The following is a 22,981-nucleotide window of genomic DNA, read 5'->3' as shown; positions in this document are numbered from 1 at the left end:
CTTCTGCTTTAAGAGGCTCCTCTGTCCTCCAGAGCTGGGACCAAAGTAACAAAGCCTACCATCAGTAACACACTACGCCGCCAGGGACTCAAATCCTGCAGTGCCAGACGTGTCCCCCTGCTTAAGCCAGTACATGTCCAGGCCCGTCTGAAGTTTGCTAGAGAGCATTTGGATAATCCAGAAGAAGATTGGGAGAATGTCATATGGTCAGATGAAACCAAAATATAACTTTTTGGTAAAAACTCAACTCGTCGTGTTTGGAGGACAAAGAATGCTGAGTTGCATCCAAAGAACACCATACCTACTGTGAAGCATGGGGGTGGAAACATCATGTTTTGGGTCTGTTTTTCTGCAAAGGGACCAGGACGACTGATCCGTGTAGAGGAATGAATGAATGAATGGGGCCATGTATCGTGAGATTTTGAGTGAAAATCTCCTTCCATCAGCAAGGGCATTGAAGATGAAACGTGGCTGGGTCTTTCACCCAAACACACCGCCCGGGCAACGAAGGAGTGGCTTCGTAAGAAGCATTTCAAGGTCCTGGAGTGGCCTAGCCAGTCTCCAGATCTCAACCCCATAGAAAATCTTTGGAGGGAGTTGAAAGTCCGTGTTGCCCAGCAACAGCCCAAAAACATCACTGCTCTAGAAGAGATCTGCATGAAGGAATGGGCCAAAATACCAGCAACAGTGTGTGAAAACCTTGTGAAGACTTACAGAAAATGTTTGACCTCTGTCATTGCCAACAAAGGGTATATAACAAAGTATTGAGATAAACTTTTGTTATTGACCAAATACTTATTTTCCACCACAATTTGCAAATAAATTCATAAAAAATCCTACAATGTGATTTTCTGGATTTTTTCCCCCTCATTTTGTCTGTCATAGTTGAAGTGTACCTATGATGAAAATTACAGGCCTCTCTCATATTTTTAAGTGGGAGAACTTGCACAATTGGTGGCTGACTAAATTCTTTTTTGCCCCACTGTACGTCCAAAGCGATGTGTGTGTTTACTAGGGCCGGTATTGCGATACTCGTTAGTATCGTGGCAATGAAACAAAACGCAAAGCAGAAACAGCCCTAATGTTGGAAACAAACATCATTATGTTGTCATCCAATGTCACATTTTTGTATTTTCCAAGCTATAGCGTACACTATTTAACATACAGTAGGTTTTTAAAGGACCAAAGAGTTTGGTGTGCTTCGTGTTTCCATTTTTGCCAAGATTTTTTTTTACTGGCATCGTCCCAACCCTAGTAATTATGTGGGTCTGAAAAGTCCTCTTGTGAAGCATGGGAGCTAACATCAGGCCAGTATTGTGTAGCAGAAACAACACACACACACAGAGGGTGTGTGGTGTGAAACTCTAGCCAGTAGCAGAGTGAAAACCAACCCCTGCTTCAGTGTCAACATGTCATCATAGGACAAAAAAACAACCACCAAATGATTATTATTTGAATGATAAGCACTCAGTTGTGAAGACTAAAGACCAGTGCTGAGAAGTGACACCAAGGGGCTACGTATGTAAACATACATACTATAAATAAACTCGTCTTTAAATGTCACTTTCAGTGCCAGAGTGAGAAATATACACTTTTATCACTCCTGTGAGTTACAGTGCAAGCAGAATGTAAACAGAACCTTACCTTGACACCTTGGTTACACAGGCTGTGGTTATTCACGAGCTCGTCCTTGCCTGCAGAGAGGAGAGAGGGGAGTTACTAGCTATTGAAAGTAGTGTGGTGGTGTAGAGTAGAGCACTGCAGAACGTACAGCAGGGTGGGGTATAATATCATGCATGGATGGCATACAGAAATGTATACAGTGACTGAGATGATAATGACTGTGTGACATCATCCCACTGGGATGTGATTGGTCTGTCCCTGATTCTCAACAGACAGAGGAGAGGACACCTACTGGAGAGGGACAACACATAACAGTGGGCTATAACTGTTCCATCTGTAACAGCTCACTGTGGCAACTGAGGCCTACCTCAAGTCTCCGCACTAAATGACTCACCCCACAACTTCTGAAAACACAAGCATGACAAACATCAAGAATGGGCTTTGATAAAAATTCAGATGGGCTCTTGATTTGGTTTGTCCAGAAAGCTGGTTTATGGGTCATAGGGAGTATCCAGTAAGTTATGCCATGCCTTCTCAAGTTCATTTTCCTTGGTGAACAAAATAATGCAGAGTTGTTTAAGAACAGCAAGCAACTCATTGATCGTACTTTCTAGGTACGTCCCAAATGGTAACTTATTCCCTGCACAGTGGACTACTTTTGACCAGAGACCTATTGGCCCCATAGAGATGAAATCTCTGAGTAACTGGCGGTGAATGGGCTTGTTCAAGAGCATCAAAACATTACATTTACATTTAAGTCATTTAGCAGACGCTCTTATCCAGAGCGACTTACAAATTGAAAACCGTGATGCATCATGGGTAAATTGGGACTGACTGACTGATCTACAAATAATATTTAGTGGTTATTTATGATGCAAGGTGATCTGTAGATCAGTCAGTGTGTGTTATTGATCTTCAGAAATGAACCTGGGGCTTTTACACCCAGACCCAATATGCATAAATAGAAAAGAATAATGTAGAGACCCATTCGAACGGACCCAAGAACAACACAATCCCGTTCCGTATAGACCTGGTCAGATCCAGACCCAGTTCGATCCAAGTGAGGGAAGCAGCAGGAAATACATTTTCAAAGCTACTTTATTAACCAGAGCTGATGAAGCGCAAGAGGGAGAGGTGCTTCTCTAGCATGCGGGGGAGGGGCCGTACTGTGAGTGAGTGACATGGGGAGCAGGGAGGAGTCAGGGAGACAGCAACCAACGACTCGCTTCTATAGTAAACTAAAAGCTGCCATAGCTAGGTTATTTATCATGATTAGTAGTATCGGTCTTTGACTGCATGAAACCGGTAGAATGTTGTTAAGCTAGCTAACGTTAGCTAGCTAGGATAAATGAGGCTGCAGTGCATGTGCTTTCTCCTCCTACAGTTACACATAACTCCATTCAGAATACTAAATAGCAGCCTGCTATCATTCTCCTTTAACTTTTAATTCTGTCATTTTAATTCCATCTTCCATTGATTATTTATCTCCTAACTTTTGCAACACACGGAGGCTCTATGACTGTAGACTATTGCCACTTTGATAACTTATAATTGGCCAACAAAAAGCTACACGCGCCACGCTCCACTCTCATGAAAAGCAAGAACATCAGCATAAATTAGACAATTTCTCTCTATCTTCTATCTCTATACTGCAACAGTCGTGTTCAGATCTGTACCTTTCTGAGCAAGTCAGTTAAAATGACAAATAGCCAAGATTCTTAAAATTACAAATACCCGAGACCCGTGACAATCATATCAGATCCGACCCATACCCGTGACATTATTTAGAATTCTGGATGTGGACCCGCTACGGTCCGAGATCGAGATTCGGGTATCTCTAGTATGTGCCTCTCTCTCTGTAGGCTTGTGAGAGACACACACAGCAGATAATTACAGACTGAATACCGTCATGTCACTATGGCAACTCTATATTCTCCTCCACCCCTTCATGATTATTTATGGTTTACGGGCAACAATTATAGAAATGTTTTAATCATGTTTCCCTGAACAGCACTGAGTGAAGGGACACAGGTGGAAGGATGATGATGACGAGGTTCGAGCTCCATCTGACCAAGAATAGTAACTCTCATCCTCTTCCCTAGTCCAAGAATAGTAACTCTCATCCCCTTCCCTAGTCCAAGAATAGTAACTCTCATCCCCTTCCCTAGTCCAAGAATAGTAACTCTCATCCCCTTCCCTAGTCCAAGAATAGTAACTCTCATCCCCTTCCCTAGTCCAAGAATAGTAACTCTCATCCCCTTCCCTAGTCCAAGAATAGTAACTCTCATCCCCTTCCCTAGTCCAAGAATAGTAACTCTCATCCCCTTCCTTAGTCCAAGAATAGTAACTCTCATCCTCTTCCCTAGTCCAAGAATAGTAACTCTCATCCCCTTCCCTAGTCCAAGAATAGTAACTCTCATCCCCTTCCCTAGTCCAAGAATAGTAACTCTCATCCCCTTCCCTAGTCCAAGAATAGTAACTCTCATCCCCTTCCCTAGTCCAAGAATAGTAACTCTCATCCCCTTCCCTAGTCCAAGAATAGTAACTCTCATCCCCTTCCCTAGTCCAAGAATAGTAACTCATCCCCTTCCCTAGTCCAAGAATAGTAACTCTCATCCCCTTCCCTAGTCCAAGAATAGTAACTCTCATCCCCTTCCCTAGTCCAAGAATAGTAACTCTCATCCCCTTCATTAGTCCAAAAATAGTAACTCTCATCCCCTTCCCTAGTCCAAGAATAGTAACTCTCATCCCCTTCCTTAGTCCAAGAATAGTAACTCTCCTTCCCTTCCTTAGTCCAAGAATAGTAACTCTCATCCCCCTTCCCTAGTCCAAGAATAGTAACTCTCATCCCCTTCTCTAGTCCAAGAATAGTAACTCTCATCCCCTTCTCTAGTCCAAGAATAGTAACTCTCATCCCCTTCCTTAGTCCAAGAATAGTAACTCTCATCCCCTTCTCTAGTCCAAGAATAGTAACTCTCATCCCCTTCCCTAGTCCAAGAATAGTAACTCTCATCCCCTTCCCTAGTCCAAGAATAGTAACTCTCATCCCCTTCCCTAGTCCAAGAATAGTAACTCTCATCCCCTTCCCTAGTCCAAGAATAGTAACTCTCATCCCCTTCTCTAGTCCAAGAATAGTAACTCTCATCCCCTTCCCTAGTCCAAGAATAGTAACTCTCCTTCCCTTCCTTAGTCCAAGAATAGTAACTCTCATCCCCTTCCCTAGTCCATGATGCATTTTGTCCTTTACAAGCCTATAACACCAACAACTTAAATAATTGAAATTAATATACAATCAAACGAGGATATCTATGTGAAGCAGAATAACTCTTCCATCTCATCTTCTTCTTCCCAGTCTGTCCATAACAGCTTTTTCCCTTTAAAAACTCAAAACACACCAAAGACAGCTACATTATTTCATATGTTATAGACTGTGAAAACCCACCTTCCTGACCTCTGTGTGAGACTAAATGAACCCAGCAGCAATAAGCCCCAAGCCACAGAGAGAGTGCTCTCCTCTCCTGCCTGAAACAAGAAAGCACTCCACACTCCAGTCTTAATAGGAGAAAAACAGAGTCTTGGAAGAGAGAGAAAGAATCGAGAGAACATTCTATTCCCTGCCATAGAAAATAACAAAATGGAAAAGCCATTTAAAGTAGGAATGTGTTTGGACTGCAGTGGAGAGGCCTCCTACTTTCGTCCCAGCAAACACACACACACACACACACACACACACACACACACACACACACACACACACACACACACACACACACACACACACACACACACACACACACACACACACACACACACACACACACACACACACACACACACACACACACACACACACACACACACACACACCGGCTCCCATTGCAGCTGCGACCCGCCGACTCAGTGCAGCACCATGGGCTTGGTGCTGCAACCCTGCAGAATCACAGGCTCCATCTGCACCGTACAGTATCCCTCCGCACAGGAAAATAATGCTACCTCTGTGAGCAGTGTGTGGCTTGCTAGCGGCAGGCTGATAGTCAGAGAGACGAGTGCACACTGGCACGCCCACTCTCTGTGAGTGGCCTTACACACGCACGTGGAACACCACCTTCTCTGTGAGTGGCCTTACACACGCACGTGGAACACCACCTTCTCTGTGAGTGGCCTTACACACGCACGTGGAACACCACCTTCTCTGTGAGTGGCCTTACACACGCACGTGGAACACCACCTTCTGTGAGTGGCTGTGGAACACCACCTTCTCTGTGAGTGGCCTTACACACGCACGTGGAACACCACCTTCTCTGTGAGTGGCCTTACACACGCACGTGGAACACCACCTTCTCTGTGAGTGGCCTTACACACGCACGTGGAACACCACCTTCTCTGTGAGTGGCCTTACACACGCACGTGGAACACCACCTTCTCTGTGAGTGGCCTTACACACGCACGTGGAACACCACCTTCTCTGTGAGTGGCCTTACACACGCACGTGGAACACCACCTTCTCTGTGAGTGGCCTTACACACGCACGTGGAACACCACCTTCTCTGTGAGTGGCCTTACACACGCACGTGGAACACCACCTTCTCTGTGAGTGGCCTTACACACGCACGTGGAACACCACCTTCTCTGTGAGTGGCCTTACACACGCACGTGGAACACCACCTTCTCTGTGAGTGGCCTTACACACGCACGTGGAACACCACCTTCTCTGTGAGTGGCCTTACACACGCACGTGGAACACCACCTTCTCTGTGAGTGGCCTTACACACGCACGTGGAACACCACCTTCTCTGTGAGTGGCCTTACACACGCACGTGGAACACCACCTTCTCTGTGAGTGGCCTTACACACGCACGTGGAACACCACCTTCTCTGTGAGTGGCCTTACACACGCACGTGGAACACCACCTTCTCTGTGAGTGGCCTTACACACGCACGTGGAACACCACCTTCTCTGTGAGTGGCCTTACACACGCACGTGGAACACCACCTTCTCTGTGAGTGGCCTTACACACGCACGTGGAACACCACCTTCTCTGTGAGTGGCCTTACACACGCACGTGGAACACACCACCTTCTCTGTGAGTGGCCTTACACACGCACGTGGAACACCACCTTCTCTGTGAGTGGCCTTACACACGCACGTGGAACACCACCTTCTCTGTGGCCTTAGTGGCCCACCTTCTCTGTGAGTGGCCTTGGACACGCACGTGGAACACCACCTTCTCTGTGAGTGGCCTTACACACGCACGTGGAACACCACCTTCTCTGTGAGTGGCCTTACACACGCATGTGGAACACCACCTTCTCTCTGAGTGGCCTTACACACGCCCGTGGAACACCACCTTCTCTCTGAGTGGCCTTACACACGGACGTGGAACACCACCTTCTCTGTGAGTGGCCTTACACACGCATGTGGAACACCACCTTCTTTCTGAGTGGCCTTACACACGCACGTGGAACACCACCTTCTCTGTGAGTGGCCTTATGCACGCCTGTGGAACACCACCTTTTCTCTAAGTGGCCTTACACACGGACGTGGAACACCACCTTCTCTGTGAGTGGCCTTACACACGGACGTGGAACACCACCTTCTCTGTGAGTGTCCTTACACACGCACGTGGAACACCACCTTCCCTGTGAGTGGCCTTACACACGGACGTGGAACACCACCTTCTCTGTGAGTGGCCTTACACACGGACGTGGAACACCACCTTCTCTGTGAGTGGCCTTACACACGCACGTGCGCACAGCTGGATCTTGAGAACTCTTCCCAGGGAGGATTCTCATGTGTGAGCCAGAGGCATTTCCAGAATAAATCATTTGATAAGAGAATGGGTGGAAAAACTCACTCTGGAATAATAATACAACGAGGAATTTTGGGGGGGGCACTTGTTATTTTATAATGTGCTTTTGCAGACCAAGATTAGGTGGAAGTGAGAGTATGCTCTAAAGTGCACTTTCATATAATATAAATAAATAAATTGTAAAAGCAAAGAAAAAAAAGAAATGTATTCAAAGTTATGCAAATTCGTTTCATTTTGAAGAAATCCTATGCCGCATTTTCGTGACATTAAAACTTCCATTTCACTCTTGTGTGAGAGAATGTTTAATACAATACAAGGACTTCTCACATTCTTGTATCAGACACAAATTCCTCTGTGACGTTTTTCAACCTGACAGTGAGAGTAGAGAGACATGCCCAACAAAGACCAGCACTAACAGGTCCTTCTCCGCCTCTCATCAGGATTTCACGCCATACAGCATATGTTGATGTCTCTGTGTGTGTATTGTGTGAGTGTGTCTGCTTGTGTTTCTCAGTCTGACAGGCCTAATGATAATCAATGCCACGCTATTCTGCATGCGCCCTCACACCTCGGACCCCCCCCTCATTCAAGGGTTTTTCTTTATTTTTACTATTTTCTACATTGTTGAAAAATTGTGAAGACATAAAAGCTATGAAAAAACACAAATGGAATAATGTAGTAACCAAAAGAGTGTTAAACAAATACAAATATTTATACATTCTTCAGATTAGCCACCCTTTGTCTTGATGACAGCTTTGCACACTCTTGGCATTCTCTCAACCAGCTTCATGAGGACTGCTTTTCCAACAGTCTTGAAGGAGTTCCCACATATGCTGAGCACTTGTTGGCTGCTTTTCCTTCACTCTGCGGTCCAACTCATCCCAAACCATCTCAATTGGGTTGAAGTCGGGTGATTGTGGAGGCCAGGTCATCTGATGCACTACTCCATCACTCTCTGGAGGTGTGTTTATGGTCATTGTCCTTTTGAAAAACAAATGATAGTCCCACGAAGTGCAAACCAATCACTGACAGCGTCACAGGCATAGCATCCCCACACCATCACACCTCCTCCTCCATACTTCAAGGTGGAAACCACACATGCGGAGATCATCCGTTCACCTATTCTGCGTCTCACAAAGACACGGCGGTTGGAACCAAAAATCTCAAATTTAGACTCATCAGACCAAAGGACAGATTTCCACTAATGTGTTTCTTGGCCCAAGCAAGTGTCTTCTTCTTATTGCGGTCCTTTAGTAGTGGTTTCTTTGCAGCAATTCAACCATGAAGGCCTGATTCACACAGTCTCCTATGAAGAGTTGATATTGAGATGTGTCTCTTACTTGAACTCTGTGAAGCATTTATTTGGGCTGCAATCTGAGGTGCAGTTAACTCTAATGAACTGATCCTCTGCAGGAGAGGTAACTCTGGGTCTTCCTTTCCTGTGGCGGTCCTCATGAGAGCCAGTTTCATCATAGTGCTTGATGGTGTTTGCGACTGCACTTGAAGAAACTTTCAAAGTTCTTGACGTTTTCTGAATTGACTGACCTTCATGTCTTAAAGTAATGATGGACTGTCGTTTCGCTTTGCTTATTTGAGCGGTTCTTGCCATAATATGGTATTTTACCACATAAGGCTATCTTCTGTATACCACCCCTGCCTTGTCACAACAAAACTGATTGGCTCAAAAAATAAATCCCACAAAGTAACCTTTAACAAGGCACACCTGTTAATTAAAATGCATTCCAGATGACTACCTCGTGAAGGTAGTTGAGAGAATACCAAGTGTGGAAAGCTGTGATCAAGGCAAATGGTGGCTACTTTGAATAATGTGAAATATAAAATTAATTTTGATTTGTTTCACACTTTTTTGGTTACTACATGATTCCATGTGTGTTATTTCATAGTTTTGAGGTCTTCACTATTATTCTATAATGTAGAAAATAGTAGAAAATAGTAAAAATAAAGAAAAATCCTTGAAATCCTTGAACTGTGTGTGTGTGTATATATATATACATACACAGTGGGGCAAAAAAGTATTTAGTCAGCCACCAATTGTGCAAGTTCTCCCACTTAAAAAGATGAGAGGCCTGTAATTTTCATCATAGGTACACTTCAACTATGACAGACAAAATTATCCAGAAAATCACATTGTAGGATTTTTAATGAATTTATTTACTAAATATGGTGGAAAATAAGTATTTGGTCAATAACAAAAGTTTATCTCAATACTTTGTTATGTACCCTTTGTCGGAAATGACAGAAGTCAAACATTTTCTGTAAGTCTTCACAAGGTTTCTCACACACTGTTGGTGGTATTTTGGCCCATTCCTCCATGCAGATCTCCTCTAGAGCAGTGATGTTTTGGGGCTGTTGCTGGGCAACACGGACTTTCAACTCCCTCCAAAGATTTTCTATGGGGTTGAGATCTGGAGACTGGCTAGGCCACTCCAGGACCATGAAATGCTTCTTACGAAGCCACTCCTTCGTTGCCCAGGCGATGTGTTTGGGATCATTGTCATGCTGAAAGACCCAGCCACGTTTCATCTTCAATGCCCTTGCTGATGGAAGGAGATTTTCACTCAAAATCTCACAATACATGGCCCCATTCATTCTTTCCTTTACACGGATCAGTCGGCCTGGTCCCTTTGCAGAAAAACAGCCCCAAAGCATGATGTTTCCACCACCATGCTTCACAGTAGATACGGTGTTCTTTGGATGCAACTCAGCATTCTTTGTCCTCCAAACATGACGAGTTGAGTTTTTACCAAAAAGTTGTATTTTGGTTTCATCTGACCATATGACATTCTCCCAATCTTCTTCTGGATCATCCAAATGCTCTCTAGAAAACTTCAGACGGGCCTGGACATGTACTGGCTTAAGCAGTGGGACACGTCTGGCACTGCAGGATTTGCGTTCCTGGCGGCATAGTGTGTTACTGATGGTAGGCTTTGTTACTTTGGTCCCAGCTCTCTGCAGGTCATTCACTTGGTCCCCCCATGTGGTTCTGGGATTTTTGCTCACCGTTCTTGTGATCATTTTGACCCCACAGGGTGAGATCTTGCGTGGAGCCCCAGATCGAGGGAGATTATCAGTGGTCTTGTATGTCTTCCATTTCCTAATAACTGCTCCCACAGTTGATTTCTTCAAACCAAGCTGCTTACCTATTGCAGATTTAGTCTTCCCAGCCTGGTGCAGGTCTACAATTTTGTTTCTGGTGTCCTTTGACAGCTCTTTGGTCTTGGCCATAGTGGAGTTTGGAATGTGACTTTTTGAGGTTGTGGACGGGTGCCTTTTATACTGATAACAAGTTCAAACAGGTGCCATTAATACAGGTAACGAGTGGAGGACAGAGGAGCCTCTTAAAGAAGAAGTTACAGGTCTGTGAGAGCCAGAAGTTAAAGTGTACCTATGATAAAAATTACAGACTTCTACATGCTTTGTAAGTAGGAAAACCTTCAAAATCGGCAGTGTATCAAATACTTGTTCTCCCCACTGTATAAATGTACATACATACACACAGTTGAAGTCGGAAGTTTACCTACACCTTAGCCAAATACATTTAAAACTCAGTTTTTCACAATTCCTGACATTTAATCCTGGTAAAAATGCCCTGTCTTCGGTCAGGTAGGATCACCACTTTATTTTAAGAATGTGAAATGTCAGAATAATAGTAGAAAGAATGATTTATTTAATATTTTATTTCTTTCATCACATTCCCAGTGTGTCAGAAGTTTACATACACATTTAGTATTTGGTAGCATTGCCTTTAAATTGTTTAACTTTGGTCAAACGTTTCAGGTAGTCTTCCACAACCTTCCCACAATAAGTTGGGTGAATTTTGGCCCATTCCTCCTGACAGAGCTGGTGTAGCTGAGTCAGGTTTGTAGGCCTCCTTGCTCACACACACTTTTTCAGTTCTGCCCACACATTTTCTATAGGGTTGAGGTCAGGGCTTTGTGATGGCCACTCCAATGCTTTGACTTTGTTGCCCTTAAGCCATTTTGCCACGACTTTGGAAGTATGCTCCAGATACTCAACTAGTCTAAAGAAGGCCCGTTTTATTGCTTCTTTAATCAGCACAACAGTTTTCAGCTGTGCTAACATAATTGCAAAAGGGTTTTCTAATGATCAGTTAGCCATTTAAAATGATAAACTTGGATTAGCTAACACAACATGCCATTGGAACACAGGAGTGATGGTTGCTTATAATGGGCCTCTGTACACATACTTGTTTTTAAACTGACGTTTCCAGCTACAATAGTCATTTACAACATTTACAATGTCTACATTGTTTTTGTGATCAATTTGATGTTAGTTTAAATGACAAAAAAAGTAGCTTTTAAAAAAAAACAACGACATATCTAAGTGTTCCCAAACTTTTGAATGGTAGTGTGTGTGTGTGTGTGTGTGTGTGTGTATGTATATATATATATATATATATATATATATATATATATATATATATATATATATATATATATATATATATATATATATATATGTCTGTGGTATGGTATTATCTGTGGTGTTAGCTAGATGGCTGATGGTATTGTCTTAGACAGGGCAGGGCCACGGAGGGACAGCATCCTGAAACGCTGTAATATACTGTATGAATGACCCACAGATGGGCCTTCAGGATGGGTGTGTCACTGTGTCAGAAGTCCTCTGTCTCCTGTCTGTTAGTTTCTATTATCACTTTGGTTATTTATGTATATATATATCAGCTAATACCACATATAATACCATACCACAGACAAAACCATCAGCTAGCTAGCTAACACCACAGATAATACCATACCACAGACAATACCATCAGCTAGCTAGCTAACACCACAGATAATACCATACCACAGACAAAACCATCAGCTAGCTAGCTAACACCACAGATAATACCATACCACAGACAAAACCATCAGCTAATACCACAGATAATACCATACCACAGACAATACCATCAGCTAGCTAGCTAAAACCACAGATAATACCATACCACAGACAATACCATCAGCTAGCTAGCTAATACCACAGATAATATCACACCACAGACAAAACCATCAGCTAATACCACAGATAATACCATACCACAGACAAAACCATCAGCTAGCTAGCTAATACCACAGATAATATCACACCACAGACAAAACCATCAGCTAATACCACAGATAATACCATACCACAGACAATACCATCAGCTAATACCACAGATAATACCATACCACAGACAAAACCATCAGCTAATACAACAGATAATACCATACCACAGACAATACCATCAGCTAGCTAGCTAATACCACAGATATCATACCACAGACAATACCATCAGTTAGTTCGTTAACGCCACAGCTAACCAACTGGGACTAATCTAGTTTTGAACACGCACGTGCCGACTGTCAGTTCCCTGGGCCAGTGCCCGATGCTTGCCAGACCTTCCAGTAGCGTCTAATCTAAACCAATCAGTGGTTTTCTCGCGGGGACATGGCGAGAGGGAAACCTTCCAATTAAAACAGTCCGTGTTAATCAACAGAATATGGCGGGCGGTGTAGCCATGGAAACAGTGATGGTCCCACGGGTTGATGTTAATGGTCTGACATGGAGTAAAATTGATCCGTCTTGTTTTTCTCCTAAATGGGAAGCAGTCGGATGGACAGACTGCATAATTTAGAGGGCTTCTCTGTATTTTTGGTTTCCTCTCATTTCTCATCTACAAGTGCTGCTTGAATCTGTTATATATCTTCTGAGTTTCCTCTCTCTTTCTCATCTTTGAGTCCCTTTTCTTTTTCTCTTTGTCTTCATATCCATCCAGGTTCTCCCTCTGAGTTCCTTTTTCTCTTTACAGATGCCTATCAAGCTTACTTTAAAACAGGGAATTAAGGAAATTAAATGGAAACTTGCTGAATGTTTTTCTGCAGTAACAGGCAGGGTAAAGTGCAGCCGGTGCCTATTTGTTTAACAGAGATGCTTCTCTAAAATAAGATGTATTTTTCAACAGAAACCCTCAAACCTTCTATATATTGCTGTAGGTCTCTTGAGGACAGGGCTGTAGGTCTCTTGAGGACAGGGCTGTAGGTCTCTTGAGGACAGAGCTGTAGGTCTCTTGAGGACAGAGCTGTAGGTCTCTTGAGGACAGGGCTGTAGGTCTCTTGAGGACAGGGCTATAGGTCTCTTGAGGACAGGGCTGTAGGTCTCTTGAGGACAGGGTTGTAAATCTCTTGAGGACAGGGTTGTAGGTCTCTTGAGGACAGGGCTGTAGGTCTCTTGAGGACAGGACTGTAGGTCTCTTGAGGACAGGGCTGTAGGTCTCTTAAGGACAGGGCTGTAGGTCTCTTGAGGACAGGGCTGTAGGTCTCTTGAGGACAGGGCTGTAGGTCTCTTGAGGACAGGGCTGTAGGTCTCTTGAGGACAGGGCTATAGGTCTCTTGACGACAGGGCTGTAGGTCTCTTGAGGACAGGGCTGTAGGTCTCTTGAGGACAGGGCTGTAGGTCTCTTGAGGACAGGACTGTAGGTCTCTTGATGACAGGGCTGTAGGTCTCTTGAGGACAGGGCTGTAGATCTCTTGAGGACAGGACTGTAGGTCTCTTGAGGACAGGGCTGTAGGTCTCTTGAGGACAGGACCCCTCCTTTATTTAACTAGGCAAGTCAGTTAAGAACAAATTGTTATTTCCAATGACGGCCTACACCAGCAAACCTGGACGACACTGGGACAATTGTGCGCCGCCCTATATTATTCCCAATCATGGCCGGTTGTGATACAGCCTAGAATCAAACCAGGGTGTCTGTAGTGACGCCTCAAGCACTGGGATGCAGTGCCTTAGACCGCTGCGCCCCTCGGGAGCCCCCCGGAAATGTTTTTCCCCACACAGAAGATTCTTTCAGCCAAAAAATATCCCATCCGACCACATCAAGTGGAAAACAGAGGGTATGGATAACACCACACTGCCCGCCTTTCTCTCTCTATGAAGCCAGTTAAGGAACTGAGAAAGTAAAACAAAACAAACGTAACTCTAGCTCTCACACACAGCATTCCACTAGAGTTAGAGGTTGAAGCTGCACTTCTGGGGCTCAAAATGGGGGTTTGTATGGCTGGCAGGTTACTAAAGGAGTGCTGTAACCCCTTTTCTCTCCCTCTCTCAGTAGTGTCTGCATTCAGGGCATGCTGCTCTGCTCTACTGTGTTCAGCTAGCAGACAAACAATACTGTCTGTGTCAACCATTAACACACTAAAGTCTGTAGTCTAGAGAAACTTCTCTATTTTTATCCGTGTTTTGCTCTAGGCGCACTAACGCTCAATTTCTGTCTCGCTCTCCTTTTCTCACCTCCTCTTTCTCAGTCCCTCCCTTTGGTCAACACCAAAAAGGAGGAAGCATCATCATTATAATCGTCTCTATTTGGAGAGCGTGAGAGATTTAAACATCCGACCACAAAATAACACTAAACCTAAAATGTATATTCTCATAATCCCTTTTTGAATACTGAGAAGTACCAACTGCTCAGGGTCTAACAATCATTTGTTGAAATTCAATATGAGCTCAAACTAAATATGTTGCAGTGCAGCTTTGTATCGATATCGCAAGTCAGCCGAGTCGGCCATTAAAATCCCATAGTGTAGTCTAAATGAATAACACGAGAGACTACACATTGTCACAGTCCCAGTGATGGTCACACATCCTAAATGACTTTCTCACCAAACATTTAGACAGCTGCTGACCTCCTGACCTGCGCTGCGGAGGCTGGGGGGGGGTGACATTATCAGTCAGTTAAGAGTGAAGGAGCACATGCCTGTTGATATCACTTCAGCATCTCAAAACGGATAGAAGAACAAGAGGCCTGCTATCCCACAAAGGAGTCCAAGAAACACCACAGACACAAAGGGTCAAATATTCTTGGAGGATCCAAGAGATCAAGGGAATGTTATCTTTTAAGAAAACCACAAATTCTCCCTAAAGTGAGTCGACAGCACTCAGCACGAAAAAGCAGAGTTGTCTTTGAGTCACAGGCTGTTGCTGCAGAAGTCTTGCTGCTGGATCTTTGGAAATGAGGTGCAGATTACCACTGATAGAGCAGAGCAGGTCTTTATTCAACAGGAGAGATTATGATGTGCTGCATAGGAGGGAAGATAAAAACATTAACACAGACGCGGGCCTTGTCTGTCTCTCTTCCTGTCTCTCTCACACACACACTCTCTCTGTGTGTCCGTCCGTCTCCCTGTCCGTCAGTCTCTCATCTCAGGTACACAAGGCCATTGGGTTTATTCATTATGCCAGCCCAAATGAGATGTAACAGATCTCTACAAACAGAGTCTATCTCCCTCTCACACACACTTGTTTTACAAACCCAACATCTTCATAACAGACACATACACCACAAACAACGTTCCCCCAGCAGCACCCACCATACTTCACCTAGCTCTGACGCCGGCCGGACGGACGGACGGACAGACAGACAGACAGACACAGATAGACACACACGCCCACAGGAAGACACACCCACACACACAGACACAGATCCACTGGGAATGAGATGAAAGAAATAAAAGCTGAAATAAATCATTCTCTCTACTATTATTCTGACATTTCACATTTTTTAAATAAAGTGGTAATCCTAACTGATCTAAAACAGGGAATCTTTACTAGAATTAAATGTCAGGAATTGTGAAACTGAGCTTAAATTTATTTAGCTAAGGTGTATGTAAACCTCTGACTTCAACTGTACACACCCACCCACCCACACACACAGACAGATATACACACCCAGACAGACAGACACCCACCCACCCACACACACAGACAGATATACACACCCAGACAGACAGACACCCACCCACACACACAGACAGATATACACACCCAGACAGACAGACACCCACCCACCCACACAGACAGATATAAACACCCAGACAGACAGACACCCACCCACACACACAGACAGATATAAACACCCAGACAGACAGACACCCACCCACACACACAGACAGATATACACACCCAGACAGACAGACACCCACCCACACACACAGACAGATATACACACCCAGACAGACAGACACCCACCCACACACACAGACAGATATACACACCCAGACAGACAGACACCCACCCACACACACAGACAGATATACACACCCAGACAGACAGACACCCACCCACACACACAGGCACCCAGACAGACAGACACCCACCCACACACACAGACAGATATACACCCAGACAGACAGACAGACAGACAGACACCACCCACCCACACACACAGACAGATATACACACCCAGACAGACAGACACCCACCAGACACCCACCACACACAGACAGATATAAACACAGACAGATATAAACACCCAGACAGACAGACACCCACCCACACACACAGACAGATATACACACCCAGACAGACAGACACCCACCCACACACACAGACAGATATACACACCCAGACAGACAGACACCCACCCACCCACACACACAGACAGATATACACACCCAGACAGACAGACACCCACCCACACACACAGACAGATATACACACCCAGACAGACAGACACCCACCCACACACACAGACAGATATAAACACCCAGACAGACAGACACCCACCCACACACACAGACAGATATACACACCCAGACAGACAGACACCCACCCACACACACAGACAGATATACAGACACACCCAGACAGACAGACACCCACCCACACACACAGACAGATATACACACCCAGACAGACAGACACCCACCCACACACACAGACAGATATAAACACCCAGACAGACAGACACCCACCCACACACACAGACAGATATACACACCCAGACAGACAGACACCCACCCACACACACAGACAGATATACACACCCAGACAGACAGAATCACTTTTATGATCATTGGCCAGTACAGAGAATTAAATAAAACCACAAGTTCAAATCACTATCTCCATCCATGGCTAATTAAGGAAAGAGGCAAATGTAGCTACGGATAACACAACAAGATTACCTATTTTTCTGCCAATGACATTTGGCTTCTGAGGTGATGTGATTGGTCTGAAGTCAAATCCAAACTAGCTTCCTTTGAGACTTTTTTTGGTGTGTCAGGACCATTCACAGCTGAGCTCAGCTCACTCAGCTTCGCAAAAAACATTCAAGGGAGGCCAAATGCTTGCTGGCTTCCCTTGTATTCAATGCTACGTGCGGTAAAATGTCAAACTCTTTTTGGCCAGACAGCATCAGATAGATGGCTACACATACTGAGACAGAGGGGCGCTGTTTCGTTCACTCAGATGCTTTCTCCGGTGAGATACATTCAGCCTCTAGCAAATTGAAGGAAATTAATGAAACAGAGAGACGAAAGACAAATAATTTTGTTCATTTCTTTCTTGGCACATTTTTTCGGGGTAGCCTGGCTTCCCTTTGCATACATGAACACCCACCACTGGTATTGCCGCGCATTCCAAACTGTGTCAGACATGCGTGTGTCCTGTTCTGGACTATTCAGCAGGAGTGTGGGTTGCTAAGAGGTATCTCAAAAACAAACATGTCCATAACAGAGCAGTATGTTATTTTTTTAGGTATCCACAAGTTTGGGCCTATACTGGAAATAACTGGGGAAATGGGCTGGAAACCCTGTGAGGTGAGATGGAAGGCATGGTGAGACTTTGGAATAGACTGTTGGATACGCCAATTGCCAGAATAGCCAGCAATGTTTTTCAATAGAAACAGGTCGGCCAGTTGGGAATAGTGGGCAGGGCAGATGGGACAAGTGGGCAGGGCAGATGGGACCAGTGGGCAGGGCAGATGGGACCAGTGGGCCGGCCAGTTGGGACCAGTCTTGATTAGAGGTCGACCGAATATGATTTTTCAACGCGATACCGATTATTGGAGGACCAAAAAAGCTGATACCGATTAATCTGACAATTATATATATTTTTGTAATAATGACAATTACAACAATTTTGTATGAACACTTATTTTAACTTAATATAACACATCAATTTAGCTTCAAATAAATAATGAAACATGTTCAATTTGGTTTTAATAATGCAAAAAAAAAGTGTTGGTGAAGAAAGTAAAAGTGCAATATGTGCCATGTAAGAAAGCTAACGTCTAAGTTCCTTGCTCAGAACATGAGAACATATGAAAGCTGGTGGTTCATGAGACTTCAATATTCCAAGGTAAGAGGTTTTAGGTTGTAGTTAATATAGTATTTATAGGACTATTTCTCTCACTATTGGATGTTCTTATAGGCACTTTAGTATTGCCAGTGTAACAGTATAGCTTCTGTCCTCTCATCGCTCCTACCTGGGCTCGAACCAGGAACACATCAACAACAGTCACCCTCAAAGCATCGTTACCCATCGCTCCACAAAATCCGTGGCCCTTGCTGAGCAAGGGGAACAACCACTCCAAGTCTCAGAGCGAGTGACATTTGAAACGCTATTAGTGCGCACCCCGCTAACTAGCTAGCCATTTCACATCGGTTACACCAGCCTAATCTTGGGAGATTTATAGACTTGAAGTCATAAACAGCTCAATGCTTGAAGCACAGGGAAGAGCTGCTGGCAAAACACACAAAAGTGCTGTTTGAATGAATGATTACGAGCCTGCTGCTGCCTAGCACCGCTCAGTCAGATTGCTCTATCAAATATCAAATCATAGACTTAATTATAACATAGTAACACACAGAAATACGAGCCTTTGCTCATTAATATGGTCAAATCCGGAAACTATCATTTAGAAAACAAAATTATTTCAGTGAAATACGGAACCGTTCTGTATTTTATCTAATGGGTGGTATCCCTAAGTTTAAATATTCTTGTTACATTGCACAACCTTCAATGTTATGTCATATTTATGTAAAATTCTGGCAAATTAGTTCACAACAAGCCATGCTGCCCAAACTGTTGCATATACCCTGACTCTGCGTGCAATGAACGCAAAAGAAGTGACACAATTTCACCTGGTTAATATTGCCTTCTAACCTGGATTTCTTTTAGTTAAATATGCAGGTTTAAAAATATCTACTTCTGTGTATTGCTTTTAAGAAAGGCATTGATGTTTATGGTTAGGTACAGTTATCCAACGATTGTTCTTTTTTCACAAATGCGCTTTTGTTAAATCGATTATATGCAACGCAGGACACGCTAGATAAACGAGTAATATCATCAACCATATGTAGTTAACTAGTGATTATGATTGATTGTTTTTTATAAGATAAGTTTAATGCTAGCTAGCAACTTACCTTGGCTTCTTACTGCATTCGTAACAGGCAGGCTCCTCGTGGAGTGCAATGAGAGGCAGGTGGTTAGAGCGTTGGACTAGTTAACTGTAAGGTTGCAAGGTTGAATCCCAGAGCTGACAAGGTACAAATCTGTCGTTCTTCCCCTGAACAAGACAGTTAACCCACCGTAGGCAGTCATTGAAAATAAGAACGTGTTAACTGACTTGCCCAGTTAAATAAAAAAAATTGGCCAAATCGGTGTCCAAAAATACCGATTTCCGATTGTTATGAAAACTTGAAATGGGCCCTAATTAATCGGCCATTAAAATGAATCGGTCGACCTCTAGTCTTGAAACCTTCGCCAGTCCCATGTACATTACCAGGGAATTAATTGTATCCTCCATTGTCCTTTCTACCATGATATATGTTTGCCCTTATTCCAGAAAGCCCACCAGATATACCCTGGCATTATGTGGCAGAGCGATGAGGAGAAAATGAAATGTTTTTGTCCATTGTGTATTTCCATTTGTGTAATTTTTAGATAAAGCCTGGAATAAAAGATAAAGAGTGCCCTATAATTAAGTAAATCAAATATTTAGCTCCAGATATATAGTAAAGGGCATGTATGTATATAGATTGATAGGCCTGTCTCACAATTGAATCTTCTCTTTGTGGCAGACCGGGTTCAGACCAGGTTCCTTTGTCTGGTTTTATGTGTTCATTTTACTGCTCTAAGGTTTTTATTATTACTTGTATAACCTGATCTATTGATGTATGTTTCATTCTTTATGCGGTGCACATTGCACAGAACAACAGAATAACTATCATTGTAGTGTTTGCTTGTGTGTCAATTAGTCCAGTAAGGGGTGGGTTGGGAACTGGCGATTTGAAAATAAAATGTCATTCATTCATTCACAGACACAATCAATGGGGTATTAATCTAGGGGCAGCAAAGGGGAGGTGGACAGATGCATGTAAACCCCCTCAGCTCCATTAGCAACAGGGTGATTTATTAAATCTAGCTGTGTGTGTGTGTGTGTGTGTGTGTGTGTGTGTGTGTGTGTGTGTGTGTGTGTGTGTGTGTGTGTGTGTGTGTGTGTGTGTGTGTGTGTGTGTGTGTGTGTGTGTGTGTGTGTGTGTGTGTGTGTGTGTGTGTGTGTGTGTGTGTGTGTGTGTGTGTGGTTGGTGTGTGTTTGAATACTGGCTAGGCCGGCAGGCTGCACACATGGCTGGGGATGGGAACTGATGATTTGAGATCGGGATGGGGCTGGATGGGGGTGCAGGGCTAGGGAGGGATAACAGTGGTATAGGGGTGGTGCATAACTCCACGAGGGTCTGACCCTTCTCACCCCTCCCTGTCTGATTCAGATCGAGAGGGATGGAGGAGTGGAGGAGGATGTTGGGAGGACAGCATTAGAGGAGTGAGAGGAGAAGAGGAGGGTGTTGGGAGGACAGTATAAGAGGAGTGAAAGGAGGATGTTGGGAGGACAGCATTAGAGGAGTGAAAGGAGGATGTTGGGAGGACAGCATTAGAGGAGTGAAAGGAGGATGTTGGGAGGACAGCATTAGAGGAGTGAAAGGAGGATGTTGGGAGGACAGCATTAGAGGAGTGAAAGGAGGATGTTGGGAGGACGGCATTCGAGGAGTGAGAGGAGAGGAGGATATTGGGAGGACGGCATTAGAGGAGTGAGAGGAGGATGTTGGGAGGACAGCATTAGAGGAGTGAAAGGAGGATGTTGGGAGGACAGCATTCGAGGAGTGAGAGGAGAGGAGAGGAGGATGTTGGGAGGACGGCATTAGAGGAGTGAGAGGAGGATGTTGGGAGGACAGCATTAGAGGAGTGAGAGGAGAGGAGGATGTTGGGAGGAAGGAATTAGAGGAGTGAGAGGAGGATGTTGGGAGGACAGCATTAGAGTGAGAGGAGAGGAGGAGGGTGTTGGGAGGACAGCATTAGAGTGAGAGGAGGAGGATTTTGGGAGGACAGCATTAGAGTGAGAGGAGAGGAGGAGGGTGTTGCGAGGACAGCATTAGAGTGAGAGGAGGAGGATGTTGGGAGGACAGCATTAGAGTGAGAGGAGAGGAGGAGGGTGTTGGGAAGACAGCATTAGAGGAGTGAGAGGAGAGGAGGAGGATGTTGGGAGGACAGTATTAGAGTGAGAGGAGAGGAGGAGGATGTTGGGAGGACAGCATTAGAGGAGTGAGAGGTGAGGAGGAGGATGTTGGGAGGACAGCATTAGAGGAGTGAACGGAGAGGAGGATGGTGTTGGGAGGACAGCATTAGAGGAGTGAGAGGAGAGGATGTTGGGAGGACAGCATTAGAGGAGTGAGAGGTGAGGAGGAGGATGTTGGGAGGACAGCATTAGAGGAGTGAGAGGATAGGACAGGAGGATGTTGGGAGGACAGCATTAGAGTGAGAGGAGGGTGGTAGATGGTAGGCAGGAATTAGGAGTGCTGCTCTGCTAACGCTGCGGTTGACCATTGCAGCAGCACCATTTATCAGACAGGCCTCCACAGAGCTCCACGGGGTAGGAATTTATAATGCAGACCCCTCCTGATCTAGTCCCAGAAACTAACTCTCCCTTATACCAGTCCTTTGTCTGGAGAAATCTGTCTGTGTATTTCTGTCTGTCTATCAATGTAGCTTTCTGCCCCTCCCCCTTTCTCTCTCCATCTCTCCCTTCCCCCCTTGGGCGTCTCCTTCAGATTAGGCCTGGGCAAATACAACACGACTCATCAGACATAAAGATATGGTCAAATATGGGCCAGCGCTCAGAGAGCAGATCTGTAGAGACAGCATGGGAGGAAGATCAGAGACAGCAACAACATGTCTGTTTAAATCAGTGGTCTGTACATCTGCAATGTCTGGCAAAATATATCATTAAAATGGTAGCGACACAGAGACACGTCATGAATGTAAATATTTTAACGTAGGATATCGATAGAGCATAGGATAGATATTGTAGGGTGGGATATAGAGAGGATAATGTAGGTGTTGGAATAATGTAGATGTGCTATAGGAAACTGCAGCACATGATATGAGTTTAGGTGAAATTATATTCTAGAGAGAGAAATAACAGAACAGACTGAGTGAACCAACTGTGTGCATCAGAGCAGCAAATATAGAGCTGTTGGCAAATCTGTTGAAAGTCAGAGGGCTTCGACTGGAATCTGAATAGAAATGAGCCAATTAGCAGGCAGTGTGTGTTTGTGCGCACGCGTGTGTGTGTGTGTGTGTGTGTGTGTGTGTGTGTGTGTGTGTGTGTGTGTGTGTGTGTGTGTGTGTGTGTGTGTGTGTGTGTGTGTGTGTGTGTGTGTGTGTGTGTGTGTGTGTGTGTGTGTGTGTGT

At 44.5% G+C, this 22,981-nt stretch overlaps 1 protein-coding gene across 4 annotated transcripts in view; it reads right to left on the bottom strand.

Moving 5' to 3' along the window:
• Positions 1-22,981, bottom strand: part of LOC124012556 (phosphoprotein associated with glycosphingolipid-enriched microdomains 1-like) — a 99,021-nt gene that overhangs the window by 26,960 nt on the left and 49,080 nt on the right. For all 4 annotated transcript variants that reach the window (XM_046326322.1, XM_046326324.1, XM_046326321.1 and 1 more), the window contains one exon: positions 1,645-1,694. The gene's annotated coding sequence lies outside the window, so the exon portion shown is untranslated. The remainder of the gene's footprint in view (positions 1-1,644; positions 1,695-22,981) is intronic.

Source organism: Oncorhynchus gorbuscha, linkage group LG24 (assembly GCF_021184085.1).
Source record: "Oncorhynchus gorbuscha isolate QuinsamMale2020 ecotype Even-year linkage group LG24, OgorEven_v1.0, whole genome shotgun sequence".
Lineage (NCBI taxonomy): Eukaryota > Metazoa > Chordata > Actinopteri > Salmoniformes > Salmonidae > Oncorhynchus > Oncorhynchus gorbuscha.
The sequence above is the reverse complement of the archived record's forward strand: the minus strand, read 5'-3'. Positions and strand labels throughout refer to the sequence as shown.